This window comes from Gopherus flavomarginatus, chromosome 5 (assembly GCF_025201925.1).
Source record: "Gopherus flavomarginatus isolate rGopFla2 chromosome 5, rGopFla2.mat.asm, whole genome shotgun sequence".
In the NCBI taxonomy this organism is placed as follows: Eukaryota; Metazoa; Chordata; order Testudines; family Testudinidae; genus Gopherus; species Gopherus flavomarginatus.
Genome location: NC_066621.1, coordinates 104,389,419 through 104,402,016, shown reverse-complemented (window position 1 = coordinate 104,402,016; position 12,598 = coordinate 104,389,419). Strand labels below are relative to the sequence as shown.

Here is a 12,598-nt window from a genome sequence, read left to right as displayed (position 1 = left end):
CAGCAATAATAAAATGCAAGGTAGTTTGTAGAGCCTTTAAAGACCTTTCAGAGAAATAGATTTAATTAAAAAGTAAAATAGACTTTTTGTTTCAATGAAATTTAAAGTGTTATAAAATTTCATAATGTTAATACATTACCAAGGATGAGGAAAAGTCTGATGTGAAACTATTGTTTGAGTCACAGAACAGTGAATCATATATTTAATATTCTTTAGCTTTTAATTTAAAAGCTATATATAATACATTAGAGTACTTTTTTGTTTAAATAATTAGAATTATTTGACTTTTTCTGTAAGTTTGAAAAAAAATCTGCTGCCCTATTATGTTTATCATCTCAAAAATTAGGTGAACAATTAACTTGGTAATATAAAGGTGTCTTACTACATTTAAATGCAAAACTGATCAGCATAATTTAATAGACATTTTGTTCACAGCAATAAAAGTGTGTGGGAGTGTACACACTATATGCATTTATTAACCAGAGGTATCTAGATAGGATAGTATGTATTTATATTTGAGTGTATTCCAAGTATTAATATTTTCCCTCTTAAATGAAATACCTTATGTTTACCAATAATATTTTCACTTATGTCAAAAAAGGTGAAAGCTCATGTTTTCCTTTGAAATTAGTCAAAAAGTTTAATTAGTACTGTGTCTGAGAGCTGCACTGAATTAGATTGCTTTTAGCAAACTAGTTGTTTGTAAATAACTCTGACTTGTTCTCCTTTTGGAGCTAGGATCCCTTGCTCAGTGTTATCCTTTCCTACAAAGATTTTTGTAAGTTCAATTTGCTCGCACCCTACTGCACAGACATCATTTACATTGACCAGTTGTTTTGTCATAGCACCAGATTATGCTGTGTGTAACTATTCTGTCTGTTAGTGGACTTTCTCTTACAGATAAAACAACTTCATGGAAGTGCATTTTCAACAAATGACTGCACTTTGTTGAGAAACTCTTCTTTCTGCCAGTTTTATAATTGTAAGTGCTGGCTCAGGAACAATCCAAAGTGTATTAATAACAAACAAAGTTACTTTAAAATAACATTGGAGGTATTGCTAAATCCTCTACGAAATTAAGTTGGGATTCTTAATTCACAGCATTTTCACTGTGTCTGGGAGCGGCAGACCATGTGAATAGAAAAACATTTACTGTTCTGGAAACTATTGGTGCTTATGTTGTCTTTAATTTTTAATATTCAAGAACCCTGTGTTTCTCTTCAGCACAAGAACTTGTGGGGCACGGGAATGCTGTCTGAAAAAATGCTTTTCTTTGATGGTGATAAAATTTATCACGTGCTGCCCTGAAGTGAATGTCATTGGCAGAACTATGGCGGGGCAGATGGCACAACCTCTGTTTCACATATTAGGCGGTGACCTATGGGACAAGATAAACAACATCCTGCTGAACATTGTCTAAACATGAGAGGTTGCTCTGTTCTGTATGTAGCCTACCACTCTCCTCATTACTGTGCATTCAAAGCATGGTTGGGCATGGCAGCTCTCTCACAAAGCTTAAGGCCAGAAAGGACCACCAGATCATCCACTCTGACCTCTTGTATATCACAGGTCAGTAACACCATCCAGGACCCATACACTAAACCAGTGGTTCTCAGAGCCAGTCCTCCTCGTTCATGGAAAGCCCCTGGCGGGCTGGGCTGGTTTGTTTACCTGCCTCATCCGCAGGTTCGGCTGATCGCGGCTCTCACTGGCCTTAAACATTTATATATAGCAATTATATACAAGATATAAAGTATAAACATATGTAAGGAAGCAGCGCGGGCTGAGAAATGTGCTGGCCGCCCTTCCCGCAGCCCCCATTGGCCTGGAGCGATGAACCACAGCCAGTGGGAGCTGCGACTGGCCGAACCTGCGTACGCAACAGGTAAACAAACCAGCCCAGCCCATCCCACCAGGGGCTTTCCCTGAACAAGCGGCAGACCAGCTTTGAGAACCAGCTTTGAGAACCACTTCACTAAATCCAATAGCCAAAATTAGACCAAAGTTTTACAGTCAAGAGGAAACTGGACTACTACATGCCATCAGCAGAGAATAGAAGGGCCCGAGGTGCACTGGTGAAATGCTTAAATGACATATACCCTGATAATGTATAGAGTACAAGTAGCATAAATCTTAAACCTTTTCCTGCGTACGGTATGCAGTTTTCAGAGAAGAACATGTCACCCATAGTACCAATGCCAGACTATGCCTCTCTTCACATCCTTTTTACTCCTGCATAGTTTAGCAACTAACTGCCCTTCTGTGCTATGCTGTTGTGTGAGAAACTGCTTCTCTTTTCCTCCATGCTGCCTCTCTCCTCTGTTTCCACAAGATTGCTCTGGTTTTATTCCCCTTTGTAGGACCCGTAGCACTCAAGTCGAAATCTTGAAGTGTGTGTGTGTGTGTGTGTGTACACAATAGTCTTTATTTACTCCCTTAAATTGTTTTGTAGTTTGATTTATGCTATTAGTGTTGCTGTGAGACGCCCAAGAGATGACAATTGTATTTCAGTGGTAATTTTTATATGTGCACAGGTGTGTATCAGGATGAAAACTGGCTACAATAAAACGTATAAATCTAAATTGACATTATTCTAACAGGTGTTTAATTTCCTCCTCCCACTACATTCCTTTGGTTCAAGTCGACACACATTCATTCTTAACCCTGGTATCAGGGGGTCTTCAATAGTTCTTACTCCTTGTCAGAAGAGAGAGGTCTGCTCCATCTTACTCTGTGGGCTGGAAGGGGAGCCCAGGCCCTCCCACTCTGCTGGGTTTCAGTCCAGAGACCTTTGAATAGACAATCAAGGCCTCACTACACAGATTACTACCTCCTTGGACCACTTTTTACCTTGCCCTGTCTTAGGCCTTTGCATTATCCTCTCTCTAGTGTGTCATCCCTGCTTTCTTTAAGCATCTAGGCTCGCTGCAGAGCTTCTTAGCAGCTGGTTCTGCTGCAAGAGAGTTTTTCCTATTCCTCTGGCAGGACAATCCTTGACTCAGCCAGGAGTTTTCCTGATTCTTACAGGCCCATTGGCCAGCATGCAGAATCCTGGACAGACTCATTTTCTGCCACTCTGCTTCCCAGCTGCCTTGAGCTCCATTTTGTAGGCCTACTGTCCTTCAGGGAGGCTCTGTCTGCCAGCAGTCCAACTCATTTTCCACATTTCAGCCAGGCATTTCTCACTCTCCTTACCCTTTGAATTCCTTCTTCCAGGCTCAGCACCTACTGCAGGTGCAGCGGGGAAGGGCTGATTGTGCCCAGAGGCTCTCATTAACCCCTTCAGGAATTTAAAAAATGCATTCTCACACTGTACTCTGCAGCTGCTCCAAAGAAGCCTTCACAGTTATGTTGAACTCATACTAAAAATTATAAGCCTTCATATCACAGATTCAGAGTATAAAGTGCTTGTGTGTCCTTAATGCACATACTAATTTGTCCTCTTTTTAACTTTTGGTAAATGAGCCAAAGATTGTGATAGGCACATATTGTATAAAACCTAAATTAATCACACAACATACTGGATCCAATCCTGTCTCATTGGCATAAATAATAGTGTTGTCCGACATCATCAGGTGATCCAGAGACATTTATAGGAACACATCACAGGACACTGTGTCATAAACAGATAGCTAAGGGTTAATGTTCTTTTACCTGTAAAGGGTTAACAAAGGGAACCAAACACCTGACCAGAGGACCAATCAGAAAACAAGATTTTTCAAATGTCAAGGGAGGGAAGTTTTTGAGTGGGTGTTCTTTGTCTTGGTTCGGTGGCCCTCTCGGCTCTGAGATTGATTTCTCTATCTCCAGGCTTTCTAATCTTCTGTTTCCAAGTTGTAAGTACAAGGATAGTAAGACAATAGCTTTATATTGTTCTTTTGTATTTACATGTGTGTAGTTGCTGGAATGTTTTAAATTGTATTCTTTTTCGGTAAGGCTGTTTATTCATTTTTTTCTTTTAAGCAATTAACCCTGTATATTGTCACCTTGATACAGAGACCATTTTTATGTCTTTTTCTTTCTTTTTATATAAAGCTTTCTTTTTAAGACCTGTTTGAGTTTTTTTCCATTGGTTAAGGAATGGGGAAAATCTCTTTGTGTTAGATTTACTAAGCCTGACTTTGCATACTCTCTGGGTGAGGGGAGGGAGAGATTTGATCTCTCGGTACTTGTGTTTCAAGGACTTGAAGCAGGGAATATCCTAGAGTACCCAGGGCGGGGAAATCTGGGAGGAGGTAAAGAGGGGGAAGGGAAGTGGGTTATTTTCCTTTGTGGTGAGATTCAGGGCATCTGAGTCTTGGGGTCCCCCAAGGAAGGTTTTGGGGAGACCAGAGTGAGCCAGACACTGGAGTTTTCTGGCTGGTGGCAGCGATATCAGATCCAAGCTGGTAATTAAGTTTGGAGGTTTCATGCTAGCTTCTCATGTTCTGAACTCTAAGGTTCAGATCTGAGTAGGAAAGTTATGACACACTGTCAATATCACATTGAGTAACTGAGACCGCCGACCAGGGAAATAACTCCCTTCCTTCCCTGACAAGCCAAGGGATGCACCCCACCCACGTACTTATTCGCTACACCGATACTGACTTGGACTCCTTATACAGTCAATGGGTGGCGTACCCGAGCCCACTTATCCACTGACACTTTAAAAACTCTTGCACTCCAATCTGGGTCTATGCTGGTTATGTGATATGTATGTATCTCTTCATCCTTGCAACCAATACCTGTAATTCCTCATGACTCAAGCCTGACCCCAGATCTACAGTACCTTCCTTCTTAACTTGTATATATTTAATTTTAAACATTAACTTTACTAAAATTTTTAAATCTGATAAATTAGGCCCTGTTCTTTCAATGACTTACACACATCTTTAATTTAATAGAAGTACATACATAAATCTTTGAATGATCAAAGCCTTAATACTGTAATTTTGGGGGGACAATGGAACCTTGATCCTGGTTAGGGCCTTTAGGTGCAAATAATAATCAGAACAGGAGTAAGGCCATATAATGGTTTTGAGACTCTTCTTTGTGTTCTATGGATCATTAATTCTTGGCAACAGTGTTTCAGTACACAGAATAGACATTGGACAAGTTAGCTTATTGAAGGTATAATACATTGTTAGAAGTCGGAAGATAGATGTTAAAGTCCTAGTTCTGCCACTGATCTCTTGTGTGATGGTGAGTCAATTCCTTAATGTTTCTGTGCTTTAAGTTCCCTATCTGTAAAATTCAAATAACACTACTCTACTGTACAAAGTATTATAAGGCTTGTAAAACACGTTTAAAAGCCTGGGTGGAAGATGCACAGTATATTTTTGTACAATTTTTTTATAAAAATCCAACTTTCTGCACTAAAAACTTCAATTGAAGTTTAAATCTTCTCAAAACTCTCATAATCTTACCACCAATACATACATTGTTTTTGGAGGAACTGGGGAAACATGCAGTAGGAGAGCACACTACACTTTGGCATAAAATATTAGGAAAATACCATCTAGCTGCCTCCATTTTTTTGGCACTAATTTGTATGCCTTATTAAGGGGATAAGGACAAGATTGAGAACTGTTTGGAAATTTACAAATGATCCCCTAACTGCTGAAAAATCTAGGGGAGGGAGTTCAGAGACAGGAACCATCTATGAAGAAAACTTCTCATATCTTTCCTTTGTGGAAAGGGGTTATCCCCCATGGAAAAAGCTCTGGTCTTGCCATCCTGTAGAGTCTTGCACCTCACATTGACTCTGGCCCAGGACTGCCCCCTGCCAGTATGGTTCCATTGGAGCCACACTGCCATAGCTTCTCTATGGTGATGACTGCCTTGTGATCTTTCTATGGAGGTCTCAGAAAAATAATATCCTAAATTGGAGATGTTTCTAATTAATCTCCAAGGGACTAGTAAGGAGGGAATGGCTTGCACACTGACCCTACTGAATCTCTCTCCTCTCTGCCAGCTTGGCACATGGGGCATATGCAAAGGCCTCCACAGAGTCTAGAGAAGGGGATGGTGACTTGAAGGTAGCTGAGGCCTCGTGCAGTTCTAAAGGGGATAATCTGGGTCAATAATACATATTGTATATTAGGGTTGCACAATACCAAGCTTTCGAGAAAATGTCTTTTTGAAAGTAGCCCTTACAAGTGTCATCTAGCACTTGCCAGACTTTTTCATTTTTTAATAGTCTTTGTGAAAATGTGCTGTTTCAAGAATGAGAATAAGAGAAAGTCAGGAGACAAAATACCAGCTAGATGGAAGGGAGAGTCATCCTGCCACAGACAGTTGAAATATGTACACAATGAGGCTGCAATCCCTCTCCCAAAGTTAAATGGACAACTATCAAAGAGCATGCTTGAAAAGATCCCTTATTAAAGGTTGAAACTGAAGGGGAGCGTTTACTAGGAAACAGAATATCAAAGAGAGTGCACCTCTGTTTAATATGAAAGTAAAAGACTCTAATTTCCAAACTTTCTGAGAGCCAGAGTTTGGGGTATAAGATAGCAAGTTCTGACTATGAAAGTCTCAGGATATTCGGTGCATTTTGGGATAGTTGTATCCCATTTGTACTATTGTGTTATGACATTATTATAATAAAAATCCAAGCCAGTTTAAAAATGAGTGCCTAATATTTGGCTTCCAAGTCTATATTTTAAGCACATATGTAAGTAGCCTAATTTTCAAAAGTGCAGAACATCGAGCAGGCTTTTGAATGAGTTGATGTCAGTCACCATCTGTGCTCTAGGTGTTACTCTGCATCCTCATTCCTTTAGTGTGAACTAATCAGAAGCCAAATTCTTCCCTTCCTTCCCACTTTTGTAACTCACTGGTGGTCAAATTAAACTAGCTTTGGGATTTAGGATCAGTTCCCAGGTATGATCTCATATCCTAGATCAAATTTATATGTTAAACACCTGAAATGTGGAGTTTAAAATGAAAATGCTGCTATGTTATCCCATTCTTGGACAATGTTAGGGTATGAGTAAAACAGATACAGCATGGCACATTTAGCAGTCAGTGTAAATGTTTTTTTATACCTTTACCATAAAGGCCTCTCCCTCTCTTTGATACGACATACAATGGCAAAAATGCATAATCTGAATTGACTAGAAAAATTAAACCTTTTTAGAGGAATGTGTTTATTTCTTAAATTACAGCTAGAACAAAAAGCTTCTGGCAACATGGGATATTAAATGTTTTACTTTATATAGAATTATACAAGCCTGTCTCAGTCTCTTCAATGATATAAAGGAGTTTACACACACCCCATTCCTTTCAGTAGCTTCCACTCTGTTTTTGAGTATTATTTAGCTAGTCAGATTTTATTAGAGTGCATCTAATTTTATATATTTAACATTGTAGCAATAGCTAGATAGTGCTATGAAATGCAGAATTTTCACTTTTTCCACATGTTAGCTGGGGACAGGGGGTTGAAAATCAAGAGATTTTGGAAATCAAATCTGCTACCTGAAAACATTTAAACATGAGATTTTTCTACCATCCCTATTGATCGCATGTTCTAGCAAGCAGATAATATGTATGTTTTTTGTCCTACACGTTTTGAAGCGTAACATTGCCTAATTATAGTAATGGATAATTAATGAATCGACATAACAGTTTGGCTGATGTACACCTGCAAGTATAACAACACAGATGTCAACTGCATTGCAAGGAAACTGGTTAAAATTCTTTAGTTTTTAAATTGCATAAACATTAACAAATGCAGTGATAGTTTAACATAATACCATGTTCTGTGTTGTAAACTAAATTTTTCTTGTAACTAGCCTGGGACAAGTGAAGTATAAATATTGGAAAAGGTTACCCTGAATTAATTTGTTCTTTAATGTCACAATTTACTTGTGACTTACATTAGCTCAAAAATACTTCTGATCCATAACCCTATGCTGTATGGTGCAAATATTGCATTCTGAAGAAAGTAGCAAACTAGGAAAAAGCTTAAACACTCACACAGTTGTGAATCCTTTGTTACAAGTTGTTTCTTGTTCTCAACACTTTTGTCATAACACATTTGTTCACAAAGAATATATAAATATCATGGACTCTCTTTTATAGTACATCCTTACCATGTATTTGAGTATTTTTCATTCCCGAGAGATGCTGCTTGTCATGGTCCTTTGGACATGTGCTAGGGAAAGATGATGAAAGGAGCTAGATATCCATATGTTTTAATAAATGAAGCATACTACTGCAGGATAAGAAAGGTTTGATTTGTGTGGGGGGAGGTCCTGTGGATCATTTTAGTGATCAACCTTTTGGAAGAGGTTGGGAAATTGAGCCTTGAGGCAAGGGAGAGACCGGGAGTTGATAATTATAATAAGCAACTATGGGCAATTAATTCTATTAGAAAAATGGTCAATCCTTGCTAACCATTATTTTAAAATCAACAAATAAATAGCTTACACAGTAGTGAAGTTAGGAAGCAATAACTGTAGGAAAATAAGAGCATTTACTTGATCCATTTGATCTGGAATTTTGGGAAGATTTGTAAAGAGTGCACAAAATGTAGACTTGTAAAGTTGGCAGTAACTGCCGACAGAGCCTAATATGTTGAAGGTTATAATTTTTTGAAAGAAGTTGGTTGGCTTTCCTGTTGGCCCTCCTATCAACTTTAACCTCCAACCTTCTCCAGCATGTATCACTACAAATAAAACTGCTGAGGTTTGACAAGAGGATATAAAGTCACTAGGCCATCGAACAGAGATCTCTGCATGATTTTCTTCAACCTTAAACTTAAATGAATACTGCTATAAGTCAGGCTTTTTAATAGGAAGTCATAAACACTCACCCATATCACTTTAGTTTTAATAATTACTGTTTTAACAGAATAAAGGAGAAATATACATAGTAAATCATGTTTGACAACTGGAATTTAGTGGTTTTGTTATTGGTTGTCTTTGACCATTACAGATTTCTGTTACTCATTGTAATGTATACTATTTCATGCAAGCTGCATATGATATTGATATAAACATGGCATTTTGTGTACAGGTTATAAATGAATTTTTAGCTTGTGATTAAGACAAACCAGATGACAAAAATAAACTATATGTTTGCATTTACTCTACTGACTTTATTATAATCTCATGAACTTTAGTCACCTGTTACAATGTTTGGCTTTTATTTTCCTTAACTTTTTAATGCAACTTTAAAGGACAGCCTTTAACAGTGCGTCAGCTAGTCAGACTACATTTGCTAAAAGTTTTTCCATATGAATCCTCCGATAACAGCTGCCAGCAGAATTTTTCATTTTGCCTTAGGTGAATGGTCTTTCTCTTGAAAAATCCCTGCTCCTGTTACAGCTGGCCTCTGAACCTTGGCTAAAACAGCTTGAAATTCTATTACTCTTCTATTTTAGCCACCACCTCTTTTTGAAATTAGATATTGCATAACATACTAAAGTTGTTGTCATCACTAATTTTCTCCATGGTCACATAGTAATTCTCTATACTCCCCTACGTCCACTCTCCTGGCAACAGTCTTTGTCTCTTTCTTCTAGTCTTGTATTTGCACCTTTCTTTCATGCTACTCCTTATGCTTGGGATAGATCTTTGGCTGGCTGGCAAGCAACCACCTCCTCTTCTCTCCAGTCCCTTCCCAAATCCTACTTCTTTTGTGAACCTCTCATATAGTCATCTCTTTGACTACACTTTTGTTCTGTGTATAGACTTTGTCTGAGTTACATGGTAAGCTCTTAGGGAGGGACCAGGAATCAAATTGTGAGGGGAAGGAGAAGTGGTGGTACTCTTCCAAGCTCTACTCACACATTAAGCCCCACTCATGTGAGTCATCCAAATGAGACTCTATTCACAATAAATTGTGCAGATGTTCAAAATATAATCATGTAGGCTTTAATTTCCATTGTATTCCTTAAACTTGGTTTCCCCTAAGTAGAGTTTGCATATGCCCAAGGGTTCTGTTACACTCCTTGGGCTTGGCTCCCCCTTGGAAGGGGGAAAAATAAGTGGCAGTATCTCCCAAATGCTACGCCTTTGTGGTACCAAAATGCGATGACACTCATAGTAAATTGTGAGTGAATTGTGGTCCTCCCTCTCCTTCCTTTCATGAGGAATGAAACCATTTTGGTATTTAAATTATCATCACTTGGCATCTGAGCTAACACCTGCCTCAGATGAATGGAGCAGTTCACATCTCTCAGTGTTACTACTATTCCAGCTATTAATATTGTGTTCTGAAGATTCACATAGACATTTCTGCATCAGATTCATTTGATTCACATTTGTTTTCTTCAAAACTATTACTATTAGGTTTACTTTTCATAGTGAAAGCTGAAATTCTTCAGAACATGATAGCCATTTCAAAGAGATGTCAGTAGGCCATACTGCCACATATGAGCTGTCTAAGCCTTAGCAGGAACTTTCCTCCCTTTCTACATTTTTTGTGTACCACCATATAGTTTTAATTAGGGCTGTCAATTAATCACAGTTAATTCATGAGATTAACTCAAAAATTAACTGCGATTAAAAAAAACCCATTGAAATTTATTAAATATTTTAGGGGTTTTTTTACATTTTTAAATGTATTGATTTCTGTAACAAAGAATACAAAGTAAACAGTGTACACTTTATATTATTTTTACTACAGATATTTGCACTGTAAAAATTGAGAATTATTTTTCAATTAGTCTCATACAAGTACTGTAGTGAAATCTCCATTGTGAAAGTGTAACTTACAAATGTAGATTGTTATATAACTGCACTCAAAAACAAAACAATGTAAAATTTTAGAGTACAAGTCCACTCAGTCCTCCTCCTTGTTCAGACAATCACTAAGACAAACAAGTTTGTTTACTGCTGCCTGCTTCTTATTTACCATGTCACCTGAAAGTGAGAACAGACATTCACATGATACTTTTGTAGCCGGCATTGCAGGGTACTTACATGCTAGATATGCCAAACATTCTTATGCCACTTCATCCCTCAGCCATCATTCCAGAGGACATATTTCCATGCTGATGATCCTCATTACAAAAATAATGTGTTAGTTAAATTTGTGACTGAACTCCTTGGGGGAGAATTGTGTGTCTCTTGTTCTGTTTTACCCCCATTCTGCCATATATTTCATATTATAGTAGACTCAGATGATGACCAGCACATGTTCATTTTAAGAACACTTTCACTGCAGATTTGATAGCTCAGTGGTTTGAGCATTGGCCTGCTAAATCCAGGGTTGTGAGTTCAATCCTTGAGGGGGCCACTTAGGGCTGGGGGCAAAATCAGTACTTGGTCGCAGGAGGCTGGACTCAATGACCCTTTGAGGTCCCTTCCAGTTCTGAGATGGGTATATCTTCTTATTTTTTTTAAATTGCTTGACAGCCCTAGTTTTAATATGATCTTATTTATTTTTCATTATTTAAAAATTATTATTAAATAAATAACATGTTAGGGAAGTCCTTTACTGACATTGATGGTTAAGGATCAGCTTCAGTCCTTTGTTGTCATTAACCTAGTCACTTACTGTTAGGATAAATTATGTAGGTTCTGATCTAGCAAATTACATTTGGGCTTCTAGTTTTACTGTGCACCAGACGCTGGTAGATGCTGCTTTCTGTCATGCAATTTTACTATGGAAATCTAAAGCAAGATGGAAGATGTATCATCTTGGAAATTTAAGGACATGTCCAGAAAGTGAAGGTCTCATTTAAATGAATTTCTTAACAAATCAAATTTGGTTCAGTAAACTTCTCTTCCTCCAGCTAGAGCTGTAGCCCATATGATTTAAAATAAATACAGGAGCAATATAACTTTTCTGCGTGGGTGGGATAAACTAGTCTGGTTATTATTGGAACACCCATCCTTTTACCCAAAGGTGCCTCCTTGCCACTCTGCTATTGCCAAGTATAATGCAAAGGTAAATATTGATCTTTAGGCTTCATGGCCTCCTCTCCATCAATGACTGCTGCAAGCCAGAAAAACCTGAATTAATTCTGCTGTGGCCTCTTTATTATTTTTCCTACTTGACTAACATTTAAATAGACAAGGAAGAAGCAGCCCATCCATTAGGATCTTGGAATAAGCATGTATCCTCTAATGCAGTGACTTCCAAAGTGTGGGGTATATCCACTAGGGGCACACAAAGGACTAGTTGAGGAGGCATGGGCAGATGAGTCTCAGCTTTCATTTAAAAAAAAAAAAGTTAGTCTGTATCTTTTTTAGGTTTGTTTTTTTTGCAGCGAGAACCTTCAACATGTAAATGGAGTGTAATCAGTGTAGCAATATCTGAGTTTTCATAGAGTTTGAAACCACAGGTCTAAGGTGTGAACTGTCCCAGTCGTTCAATGGGGGCTATCTGAGATGACAATGATACTTTAAATGTCAATGTTGTTAACTATGTCATTGCTCATTAAAGCATGTAAGGCTATACCTGCACTTCAAAAGCTACAGCAGTGCAGCTGCATCACTGCAGCTGTGCCGGTGTAGTGCTCCAGCAGTGCTTAATTTTTAATGGAAGAGGTGCTGGGGCTCAAGCAATTTTTTTTACATTCATAACTGATGCAGCAATCCTACAGGTGCCAGGGCTATGAACTGCTCAGCCCTGGCACAAATTAAGCACTATTCTTCAGTGTAAA

The 12,598-nt window shown here is 38.2% G+C and overlaps 1 protein-coding gene across 5 annotated transcripts in view; it reads left to right on the top strand.

Moving 5' to 3' along the window:
- Positions 1-12,598, top strand: part of CDIN1 (CDAN1 interacting nuclease 1) — a 186,522-nt gene that overhangs the window by 109,872 nt on the left and 64,052 nt on the right. The window lies entirely within an intron of this gene.